Source organism: Lissotriton helveticus, chromosome 1_2, assembly GCF_964261635.1.
Source record: "Lissotriton helveticus chromosome 1_2, aLisHel1.1, whole genome shotgun sequence".
NCBI lineage: Eukaryota > Metazoa > Chordata > Amphibia > Caudata > Salamandridae > Lissotriton > Lissotriton helveticus.
The window spans coordinates 163,205,448-163,218,095 of record NC_136058.1 but is presented as its reverse complement, the minus strand read 5'-3'; the positions used below and the strand labels follow the sequence as shown (position 1 = coordinate 163,218,095).

General features: G+C 45.9%; 1 protein-coding gene across 1 annotated transcript in view; it reads left to right on the top strand.

The window, feature by feature from the left end:
• The window catches only part of PODN (podocan), a 385,969-nt gene extending 382,028 nt beyond the window's left edge, over nt 1-3,941 (top strand). Inside the window, exon 11 of the mRNA XM_078673459.1 lies at nt 3,587-3,941. The gene's annotated coding sequence lies outside the window, so the exon portion shown is untranslated. The remainder of the gene's footprint in view (nt 1-3,586) is intronic.
• Nucleotides 3,942-12,648: the final 8,707 nt, after the last annotated feature.

Here is a 12,648-nt window from a genome sequence, read left to right as displayed (position 1 = left end):
GAGGTGATAGGTTTTCCTTCCATAGGTCCTAGCTCCCTGCGTGATTTCCCTACAGAGACTAGGGTGGCGTAGGAGGTGATAGGTTTTCCTTCCATAGGTCCTGCTGATAAGGTCCTAGCTCCCTGCGTGATTTCCCTACAGAGACTAGGGTGGCGTAGGAGGTATTTTCCCTTTACCAGTAGTTACTGGTTGTATGCTACATTTACTATTTCTGTGTTACAGTCATTGTATGTTTATGTGCTAAAGTGTTATACCTACAAGTATTATTTCTAACAAGTGCATACCCCTGACAGTGGTCCAGGTGGCCCTGTCCTGTACATAATCCCTTGTAAATCTTGCCCGTGCCTGTTGGCACATTGTAAAGTGTGTGTGTTATCTAATGTGTTCTTATTATTATAATACAAAGGCTATTTTTGATATAACCTTGTGTGGAGTTTCCTTTGTGGTGGGCCTTTGGTTGTTGTCGCTGGGGTGCGCGCGCAAACGCTTTACACATCGCCTCTGAGATTAGCCTTGCTGCTCGCGCCACGTTACCTAGAGGGTGAGCGGGGGTTATCTTGGTGTGTGACTCCCTTGCCCTGACCTTGGAAATGGTGATCCCTGACTGACCTTGGCGCAAGCCTTGGCCAGCCAGAGGTCCCGTTTCTAACAGCGAATATCTCCAAAAGTTGGTAATAGGAGATAGCGATGTTAGCGACTGTTTTCAGTCGCTAACATCTTGGCACGCCCACTTTGCATGTCATTAGTGATAAATATCACTGACATGCAAAGCGGGGCCCAAGATGGTCACTATCTCCTATTAGCTGTCGCTAACTGGTGTTAGCGACAGCTTGGTAATAGGGAGATAATTTTATCTCCGCTTTCTTGGCTTTTAAAGCCAAAAAAGCGGAGATAAAGCCCCTTGATAATATGCCCCAAAGTTCTTCTAGGTGGACACGTCTAATATTCTGCTTAGATCCGATATATCCATTTCAAGAACACATTTATTGAGCAGAGATAAGATCTGACCTTATTGTGGCCTTTTCAGATCACTGATGAGCTACACTTCTTAAATACGACATTCTCCATTTGTAAGAGGGCCAGAAAGTACACAAATTGCTGTATTTCCAACATACTACAGGTGTGTCCAGAGAAAACCCAGATGGTCACTACAAGGGGCATTTGTATAAGTCCAGGATTGTAAAAGATTAAAACTCTTTTAAACTTAGCGGAAGTCTGCATTTCAAAGGCATAGAATTCTCCAAAGCAGGGTACCTTACACCAACAGCTCCAAATTAAGTTGCCAGTTTGAGGAATATGATGTATCTCAGACTCTCAAATACTTTACATGTTTTAGAAATGTTTTTGAAAGAGCAAATAGGTTTGGAGGTGGAGTGCATAGTCCAGGGGACAAGTAGATGTGTGACTTCTGGCACCAAGTCAGTTTGTGATCTTAAATGTGCTCAAGATCACAAATGTAAAGCAATGTGGTGAATCTGGCAACCCAAAGATAAATCTGGATATAATTAGCACAGGAGTGGAATTATTTATCGCTTCCTTATTAATCAATTGGATCAAGATTCATATGTCCATGTTAATTAGTAAATGTGTGACGGTGATTCTTGGAGGACATACACTATTGTAGAGGGAGAAAGGGAATAAAGACCACAGCTTCAAAAGTGTGACCTCTCATTAAGAAAAGTGAAGAAGTGCAAGGCTAAGTTGGGCTTTCCCACTACCTTTTTAGTTGGTTAACCCCTTCGGTGCTGCGGAAGGCACCTAGCCGTCCCACGTGACGGTGGGCATGTACGGAGGATGGCCTGGGGCTGGCCGAATCCCGCCCACTCGCTAATTTGCCTGCATAGCGGGAAAATTAGTGCAGCGCACAAGGGGTTAAGCAGAAAGGTGTGATTAATGTTGAGCATCATTGACGCAAGATCTCCACATTATCAAGAGTGCCAAATCCCTTCATCGCTAGTCAGTAGTAGGTTATCCCAACCAGTCTCATGTACTCAAATTGAATATGCTCTAGGATACCATTCTCTTCTCATCATGTTATATTTTTGCTGTTATCTTGGTACTACCACACTGGAGTATTGGCACTAAATGACTGGATGGCCCAAAAAAGATGTAGAAGAAAGCCATCATTTCCAGAGGGAAGTGTCTGGTTTTGAAAAATCTGTGGAATGTCTGGTGTTTTTCAGGAGCACGGGATGGCAATTGTTTGGTTATAAAACACTAACATATTTTTTATTTGTAACAGTATTCCTTTGGATATCTTAGCCCTGCACAGCCTGCCGATAATATGTCTGTTTCATGCAGAATTTGATTGTTGCTCAATTCGGTGCTGATTTGTTTTTGTTACTGTCATTAGTTGTGCCTCATTGTTGAACTACTTCATTAGCCCACAGTTTAAGACTTTTCATTTGTCTGATTTCATTCTGTTCATTTGTGGAGTGGTGTGGCTCACTGGTTAGAGGCGGCAGACCCAGAAGCAGAGGACGGCCCGGGACCAGGGTTCAATTCCCGACGCGGCAGGGTCGTGGATCGGGGTCAGCAGACTCGATAATTCTCGCCTCGGTGCCTACTCTAACCAGGGATCACACTCGGCAACTCTGGGCATTAGCTTGCCTCATCTCCACAACGGCCCCCCACATACGCCGGGGATGCCTGGTTTCACCTTGGAGATACCCAGTAGGGACCATCTCACAGAGAAAGCCAGGACGGGTTCCCCAGTGGTCTATAGCGCAGAGATACTCCTTCGGGAGTCGATTCTAGCGCGTTAGAAACCCACAAATAAATCAAATAAATAAATACATTTATAGTGGGCCAATGTATACATTCTCAATAGTTCGTGGTATTGGTGGTGGAGCTATTGGTGGTAGTGTTGGTATTGGTGATGGTGTGATTAGTAGTGGAGGTTTTAGTGGCAGTAATGGTGGTATTGGTGGTGTTGCTATTAGGGGTGGTCCTGGTGGCTGCCTTAACAGTGTTATTGGTGGAGGAATGGTACTTACAGGTGATTGTATTGATACTCATACTGCTATTTATTGTAGTGTTATTCATAGTGGTGGGATTAGAGGTGAAGCTTTTAGGGGTGGAGGTGGTGGTGGTATTGGTGGTGTTGTAATTGGCAGTGGTACTGCTGGTGACAGCAGCCTTCATAGAGTTATTGGCGGTGGCATGGTACTGAGGATGTAATTGATACTCATGGTGGATTGGTGGATGGTATTTGCGTAGTGTTATTAGATGTAGAAGAAGTGGAGCTGTTGCATTGAGATATTGGTGAGGACTGGTATAGTTGGTGCCCAATACTCTCACAATAGCTGCCAAACCACCTGCTTTTTGAGGTGAGCATCACAACTCGGTTTGAGGTAAAATGTAGAATTTCAATTCCAAATAGCCTGTACAAATGTATGTGTGCGCATGTGCCTGTAATACCCTGTATAGGTATTTTAAATTCTGACTTGAGTCATCTGTGTGTCCCTCCTTTCGGACGATACAGAAAGCTCAGGGTCTTAACAAGTAGGCAACCAGCGATGTGCATAACATGCCAGCATGATGCAATAATAATGTAATAATGCCTTTTCATCTTCATTTCTTTCAGGGACCCATATGGAAAGTCATGCATCTATATTTATATCTACACATATTCCAGGAATCGTCTTTGAATGTGCAATCAATTATACACATGCTTTTTGTTCTGGCGATGGAACAGGCCTCAAGATGACAAAAGACAGCAGCGCTTTAATCTTTCAACGATCCTGCACTTCTTTCAGAGCTTTTCACAAGTTCCAAGTGTGGAAACTTCACAGGATATCTGTAGAACTCACAAAAGCTGGCTTTTGTTCAGTTCAGTTTTTATTGCACATATACAAAGACAATATGCAGCTATTTGTGTTTCTTAAAGTGTAATTTTGTAATAAATTAGCCCGCTGTGTCCAAGGCAACCCAGTTTTTCATTATCGTACTTTTTTGTGTTATTGAACTGGATGTGCTTGGCGTGCGCAGAACAGAGCAGTGTTTTCCTACAAAAGGCAGACTTCCTTTCAGACACGTCATGGTGACTCACGTTCTTTGTACTGTCTCTGACGTTCCACGTACTGGCTCGAGACTCTTTCAAAACTGGAAAGCATGAAGGGAGCACTCGAAGTGGAAATTCAAGACATGGAAGCGAAGCAAGAAAGAATGTTAAAGTGCTTGTGGAAATGTACTTCTCTGCTTGAACCTACCTTTATATTTTCAATTCATAAACGATCCAAGTAGCATGCTTGGAAAGCTATACTTAGTCACAGGTTTCCACTGTAGTACTGGTAATGTCATGTGGCATACACCACGGGCTCCAAGTGCAGAAATCTACACAGAGCAGAATTAAATAGAAAGGGAATCGGTTGTATTTTGTGAATGCCCACAAGCATACACATTAGTAGGCTTTTTCTAAACTTGCAAACCTAGCCACATCTTGAAAAACCCACTTACCGTGCATTGGCTGTGATATAATATAGCCTTGGAGCCCAACATAGCAGGCTCCACCGACCATTAAAGGCCCGCTCCAGCGTGAAAAGCCCGAGCCGAAGACCAATAGTAATTCAATGAAGTCTGCCAGTAATCCTTTTATGAATTCCTCACAGGTGTAAATGGTTGTATTTTGTGCCCTAAACATACATCTACAGATGACAATACCGTTGTGAATCAGGCCCATAATATCTGCAACAGTTTCGGGTTGACTGATGTATTAAATAGTTGAAGAGATTGCCTTAGATAGTTGTAGATTGTTGTGAAACTTTAAAGGAATGCGCTTTTTGTGGCTGGAAATGCAGCCGCGGCCGGTAGTGGGAGTACCGGCCGGGCGGTGACATGAGAAGGGGGAGGGACAGGGTGGGGGGGTAGTAATGTATGGATTACGGACTTTAAAAGATAAGTAACCATAAAAATAAATAAAACGAATTTCGTTGCACACACTGCATCGCATTTGGTGATGCAGTGTGTGCAACTAAATTCGTTTTATTTATTTTTATGGCTACTTACCTTTTAAAGTCCGTAATCCATACATTACTCCCCCCCCCACCCTGCCCCTCCCCCTCCCCACGTCACCGCCCGGCCGGTACTCCCACTACCGGCTGCGGCTGTGGAAATGTAGCAACATTTATTTAGTTTTCCAAAATAATTACAGAGCACAACACAATAATATACCACATATTAACATAACACCATAGCAAAAACATAAAAGAGGAAAAAAAAAAACTAACACCACACAATTGCAAGTATTTGTTCTTCTGTGTTGGTGTAGTATTGTGCTGTGTTAGTATCCTCTGTTATATTGATAATTAGTCTAATGTATTTTGTGCAGTGGCTGTCTATACTTTTGGCAAGGGGGGTTTGGGGAACAACCGCAAAGATGAACACTCATACTCATGCTTTCACGCATCCACTCGCAACACACACTCCCACATATTCATGCACGCACAAATGCAGCAAACATTAAAAATAAAATTACATTTACCTGCACAACTCTGCCTTGGAGATCCCACGAGGGTTGGGACTGCTGCCTGTCATTGGCTGTCCTTAGATCAGCCTATGAGAGAAGGCAACAGTCCCTCACTCATCACAAATTGGGATGGGGTCAGTGAGCCTGCTGACTCCACCCCACTCTGTGACAAGGTGTGAGTAATTGACACTCAGCCCTGGGCACATCACGGCATAGAACTACCCAGGTCCGAGGCAATCAGTGATGCAAGGGGAGGCCCTTGAGGTGCTTTGCCAGGCAGAAGATGTTATGCCCACAGGAGCTGTGACTTCTTCAGCCCAGCAAAGTTCAGCTCAGGCAGCCAGGAGGCTGCACGTTTAGCACATGCTTAACTCTTGGCTGCCTGACCTGAAAATAAAGAGTGAATGTCAGGCTGACCATTGCCGAGCCTGACAGATATTCTTTATAGTAGCCAATAGGCGACTGGTTTTGTGCTGTCAATATGTTGCTCTTTTCTAGGTGCTTTGTATTGTGCTGTATATGTTGTGTTATTGCAGTATTGTGTTTATTCCTGTTAATATTAAGTGGTATTTTGGTGCTGCTGATCTACTGCTGCAGACTGCCTACTTACACATGCAAGTTCAAGTTCAAGTTCATGCATTTATAAAGCGCACTACTCACCCAGAGGGTCTCAAGGCGCTGGGGGGAGGGGATTACTGTTTATCGAATAGCCATGTTTTCAGTTCTTTTCTGAAGGAGATGTGATTCTGAGTAAGGCGGAGGTGGGTGGGGAGTGAGTTCCAGGTCTTGGCAGCCAGGAAGGAGAAGGATCTGCCACCCATGGTGGTTTTTCGGATGCGCGGGACTGCGGCGAGGGCTTGATTGCATGATCTTAGTTGGCGGGTGGGATTGTAGAAGGACAGTCGGGTGTTGAGGCACTCGGGTCCTAGCTTATAGAGGGCCTTGTGTGCGTGGGTAAGAAGGCGGAAGGTAATTCTTTTGTTGACGGGAAGCCAGTGGAGGTTTTTTAAGTGACCGGTGATGTGCTCTCGGCGCGGGATGTCTAATATGAGTCTCGCTGATGCGTTTTGGATGCGCTGGAGCTTTTTCTGCAATTTTGTTGTAATTCCGGCGTAGAGTGTGTTGCCATAGTCCAGTCGACTCGTGACCAGTGCATGGGTGACAGTCTTTCTTGTTTCGAGGGGGATCCAGCGGAAGATCTTTTTGAGAATGCGGAGGACGTTGAAGCAGGAGGACGATACGGCGTTGACTTGTCTGGACATCGAGAGGGAGGAGTCTAGAATGAAGCCAAGGTTACGTTCATGGTCTGTGGGTGTGGGCGCAGATCCCAAAGCGGAAGGCCACCAGGAGTCGTCCCAAGCTGAGGGGGAGGATCCTAGGATGAGCACCTCCGTTTTGTCAGAGTTGAGTTTTAAGCGGCTCTGTTTCATCCATTCGGCTACTTCTTTCATACCTTCGTGAAGGTTGTTTTTGGCGGTGTTGGGGTCTTTGGTGAGGGAAAGGATTAGCTGGGTGTCGTCGGCGTAGGAGATGATGTTGAGATTGTGTTGACGTGCGATGGAGGCGAGGGGACTCATGTAGACGTTGAAGAGGGTGGGACTGAGTGAGGAGCCTTGAGGTTACGCCGCAGATGACTTCGGTGGGCTCTGAGTAGAAAGGGGGGAGTCGGACTCTCTGGGTTCTCCCGGCTAGGAACGAGATGATCCAGTCCAAGGCTTTTCCTTGTATGCCGATGTTGTTGAGGCGTTGTATGAGGGTGTTGTGACAGACCGTGTCGAAGGCGGCGGAGAGGTCGAGTAGAATGAGGGCCACTGTTTCACCGTTGTCCAGGAGTGCTCGGATGTCGTCGGTCGCCGCAATGAGGGCGGTTTCGGTGCTGTGTTTGGCTCGAAAGCCGTTCTGTGAGGGATCCAGGGAGTTGTTGGATTCAAGGAAGGCTGCGAGTTGGCTATTGACGGCTTTCTCAATGACCTTGGCCGGGAAAGGGAGGAGGGAAATGGGTCGGTAGTTTTTCAGTTCTGAGGGGTCTGCTGTTGGTTTTTTCAGAAGGGCGCTGAGTTCGGCGTGTTTCCATATTTCTGGAAAGGTGGCGGAGTTGAAGGAGCAGTTGATGACATCGCGGAGTTGGGGAGCGATGATGGAGTCAGCTTTGTTGAAGATGTAGTGGGGACAGGGGTCAGAAGGTGAGCCAGAGTGGATTGAGTTCATGAGGCGAATGGTGTCTTCAATGGTGATTGGGTTCCAGGAGTTGAGGTAGTTAGTTGGAGGGGTGGGATCTGAAGGGGGTGGGGTGAGTTGGTCATTGGGAGTATTCTTGAAGCTGTTGTGGATGTCGGCAATTTTGTTGTAGAAGAAGGAGGATAGCGCATCGCAGAGGTCTTGGGAGTTAGTGATGTTGTTGGTGCTGCGGGGGGGTTGGTGAATTCTTTGACGATATTGAAGAGTTCCTTGCTGTTATGAGAATTGTTGTCGAGACGGTCCTTTAATGCTGATTTCTTGGCGGATCGAATCAGTTGGTGGTGTTTGCGGGTTGCTGTCTTGAGGGAGGCCATGTTGTCTGAGGTTGGTTCTTTTCTCCAATTCTTCTCCAGGGTGCGGCATGTCTTCTTGGATTTTTTAAGGTCATCATTGAACCAGGGAGCTTTTTTGCTGGATGATTTCGACTGGTGTTTTTTCAGGGGTGCTAGTTCGTCCGCACTGTGGGTAATCCAATGCCTGAGGTTGGTGGCCGCTAGGTCTGGGTCCGTTGCTAGGGTGGGAGTGTTTTGGCTGAGTGATGTGAGGAGTTGGTCGGTGGTGATTTTGTTCCATTTTCTTCAGGGAATGGGTTGTGGACGGTTGTGGGTCAGGGTTGTTTTGTAGCTGAAGTGAACACAGCTGTGATCCGTCCAGTGGAGAGCTGTAGTGTGATCGAAGGAGATGTGCTTGCTGGAGGTGAAGATAGGGTCAAGCGTGTGTCCGGCTATGTGAGTGGGGGTGTCAACAAGTTGTTTGAGTCCGAGATTGGACAGGTTGTCCAGAAGGGTGGTGGTGTTGTTGTCGAGAATGTTGTCAAGGTGGTAGTTGAGGTCTCCTAGAAGAATGTAGTTCTCGGAGGCGAGGGCGTGCGGGCTGACGAAGTCAGTGATGTCGTCGCTGAATTGAGATCGGGTGCCTGGGGGCCTGTAAATGAGGGTTCCTCTAAGTGTGGGCCTGGGGTCGGTGTGGATCTGAAAGTGAAGGTGTTCGGCGGTTGCAAGATTGTCGTCAGAGCTGGATGTAATTTTGATGGTGTTTCTATGGACGATGGCGATGCCTCCACCAGTTTGGTCGGTGCGGTCTTTTCGAATGATCTTGTAAGTGTCCGGTATGGCTATGGCGATGTCGGGGGCAGAAGAAGCATTCATCCATGTTTCAGTAAGGAAGGCTATGTCAGGTGACGCAGTGTCGATTAGGTCCCAGAGTTCGGTTGCATGTCTGTGGACCGAGCGGGTGTTCAGTAGGATGCATTTCAAGTCGTTGGGTCGGAGCTGTGCATGGAGGAAGTGTGTTTGGTGATGGTCCTGAAGCAGTTGAACTTGCAGGAGAGGCAGGCGAATGGGCCGTGGGTACGTCCTGGGGTAGCTTCGCAGCAAAGTGGGGTGCGTCCGGGGTTGAGGGCGAGGAGAGTAGCGGCATCATAAGTTACTCTGGGGGGTTGGGAGCGGCATAGAGCAGGGGGACGGGCGCTGGGCACGGTCCAGGCGCGGACGGGCGTAGACGGGCTTACCTTTGGCGCACCTTCGGCGCGGCCGCAGCGCGTGGACGCTGCGCGTTGGGTCATTGGACATAAATGGAGAGTGGAGGGGGCGGAGCGTGGGCGGGGCAGCTGGGAGGCGGGAGCTGGGAGGAGACACGGGCACAAACAATGTAAACAAACACTCCACCAAATGGCAGCCCGGTAGCAGAAACGAAACTGGGGCACAGCCGGAGTGCGAGATAAGGTACACCAAATGTTAAAATATTTCAAACACAGTGCAGGCGCTTTTAACCTTCCCCGCAATGCAGGCCAATGAGCATAAATTAAGTAGGCACTAAAATGATGTCAGGCGCGATACAAACGCTGTAATATGGCAAGCTGGCATAAAATAAATATTAACGATACCAAGCGCTGCGTGCACTACGAGGCGCTCAATCAGGATAATCAGGCAGCAATCAGGGCAATCAGGTGGCTGGAAGCGAAGCGTCTGTAAGGAGGCAAAGCGCGAGTGGAGCAACCGCTGTGATTAAGGTCCAGCTGGTTACCCAAATATGCACAAATATTCTTGTCATATGTTAGTACCCCAATAAATCTGCTATTAAAATACAACAGTAAACGATGTTGGCACAAAAAACTGACCGTATTTACACCCAGGAAAAGCCATAGCATCAGTCAAAATGTTTTGCTTTTGGGCCAAGAAAGAGATGTTGATAGCTTCACAAACAGGTGTCCTTTGTTTTCATGAAAGACAGCTTACAGGGTACTTCCTCCCAGTCTCTAACATGAGATGGGATTATGAATATGCACTGTGGGACTTGGAAACTTGCCTCAGTGCTGCATGTATATAGGTGACAACATCAATATGCCTCTCTGCTCAAGCTCAAAAAGTTTAATAAAATCCTAAAGTGTCTGAAAGCAATGCAAGGCGCAGTGGCCATTGAAAACCAATGATTTCCCAAAAACTTTAATCTCTTTATTATCTCTGGCTCACTTCTGATTACAGATCTAAATGCATCAGATAAATCACTCATTCTTCCATCTACACTATAGATGTATGTAGACAATATCCAGGAAAACTTTATATATAGGTGTGTGGAATTGAAAATGGAAACCACCAGGAAAACATCTGCAAGATCGCACTGTGTAGAAGGCTCAGGTAGTTTTCCTACAGTGCATGATTTGCGGCTCTAAATCCTTACCAGACATTACCCCCCCCCACCACCCCCCCAACACGCAGTTGAGCAAAGGGGTGGTCCTACAGCCACTGCTTTTTCTTACATCCCACACACTGCAGCTGTTTCCTGATTTTGGCTCTACTTGTGATTTAGAACATCTGTACCCCTGTCACGTAATCACAGCATTGTCAGCAACTCTTCCTCCAACAGCAAGCTAGGAATTGTTTCAACATATTGGTTGTAAATTCAGCCACCATATATATCTTGTCAGATGTGTACCAATAAAGCTCCAGTCTGCATTCTCCAGATTGAGAAAGCTTCATTTTTCTTACATAACAATCTGAATGACATAGAAAAGTTCTTCAAGAAATATCAAGAAGGTTATTTGAGATTTGAGTATGCATATAAAGGTGTCCATTTAAAAATAGGGATAGATTGTTGTGCGAAAAAGCGATATTTTAGCCAGATCTCTTGGCAGCAGTATCGTGCTTGAAAAATTTGGAGATACTGTGCAAAATCGATTAGTATTTGAGAATTATAATTTTGATCTTTTTTGTATGTTGTACGTATGCTAGATTACTGATCGTATTTACTGTTGATTGGTTTGTTATCTTTTATGTGCCACAGCACCCATAAATGTATGCCCTAATTAAGAGTTAAATGGCAAATACCAACTCTGATCCCGCTCCGGTAAATACCGCAAAGAGAAAATTGATTATTCGGAAACTTTTCTCCCTCCAACAGAATCAATATTTTACATAGGCACTATACACTCTGCATGCCAAAAAAATGAACATGGAACTTATTGCCTGTGATTTTTCATGCTTGCAATATTTACAGCATGTTAAATTGTGCTATCAATACTAAAATCACTAAGAGTATATATCCATGTGGAAAATATTGCTGCCTATGTTTTACATGTATAGTAACTGACATGCATTTTCAGAATGTAATTGAGTGAAATGCTGAGACATGGTAATTACCGAGTTATGCAGTATGGGAGATATCCCAGGACAACTAATTGATTCCTTAAAAAAATATATACAATTTAGTCCTATTTATAATTTATTCTTCCTGGAAAATCCTTACGGTAAAGGGAAGTCGAGGGTAGCAAGGTTTTAATACTGGGAACAGCATGAAACATCAAAAGAATCAACTTCACAAGGTTTGAAATACTACCTTAATCTTATTTTCCACCGTTAGAAATTGGGTTTCTGAATGGCAGAGGTATGCACCCTGCCAAAGCAGGAGCCACAATCTTAGTCAGGGAAAGTCAGAAACACACTTTAAAGTAACCTGTGCTCACCCTCTGGTAGCTTGGCAAAGAGCAGTCAGGCTTAACTAAAGAGGCAATGTGTACAACACTTCAAACAATAACACAGTGAAAATACCACAAAAAGACTCCACACCAGTTTAGAAAAATAGAGAATAATTTTATGAATGAAACAATACCAAAACCACAAAATTCCAATCAGGAGAAGTTGAGATGTGACTTCTTAAAGATTAAATGCATAAAGAGCACTCAGAAGCAGTAAGCACAAAACGGGTTAATTGGTCGCTCTAGACCGGGGCAATGTCAAGGGTTCAGGCCGACCACGATGGAGCGTGGGCCGTATACAGGACCCACACAGGGCCTGCTGTGCATAAGCACCTTCATCCTCCTCAGGAGCAACAAGATGAATTGGTGATCCCCAGGCAGTAGTGGTGATATGCCGGCTTTCTCCACCCAACGGAGGTGAAGCGTCAGTTCTGTGAGTGATGCGTTGGATCGCAGGTGCAGCGGTTCTGAATGCAATGCACCTGGTTTCCCCATGTTGTAGAGGCAATGTGCTGATCTTCTCCACACAGTGGCGGGGATGCTGCAGTTTCAATACAGCAGTTGCAAGTGCAATGCATCCATCTGGTTCCCGCAGCAACAAGATGCGTCAGCTCCGATCTGCGCAAATATGCTGATGTGTGGGTCTTAGCAGATGCAGCACTGCATACTCACTTCAAAGGCCCTAGGACTGGATTGGCACCACTTGGCAGAGCAGGACTCACAGCAGCAGAGCCCAGGTACTGTTTGCAGGTTGAAGAGAGAAGTCTTTGATATCCCTGAGACTCCAGAAATAGGAGGCAAACCAACAAGTCCTTGGAAATACTTAGGTTCTGGGATGCAGGGATGCAGGTCGAGTCCTTCTCACTCTCAGGCAAGACTCAAGCAGGCAGTAGGCCAACACAACAAGGCAGTTCAGCAAAGTGGCAGTCCCTCCAACAGCACAGTAGTCCTTCCTGGTAGAATGTCCTCA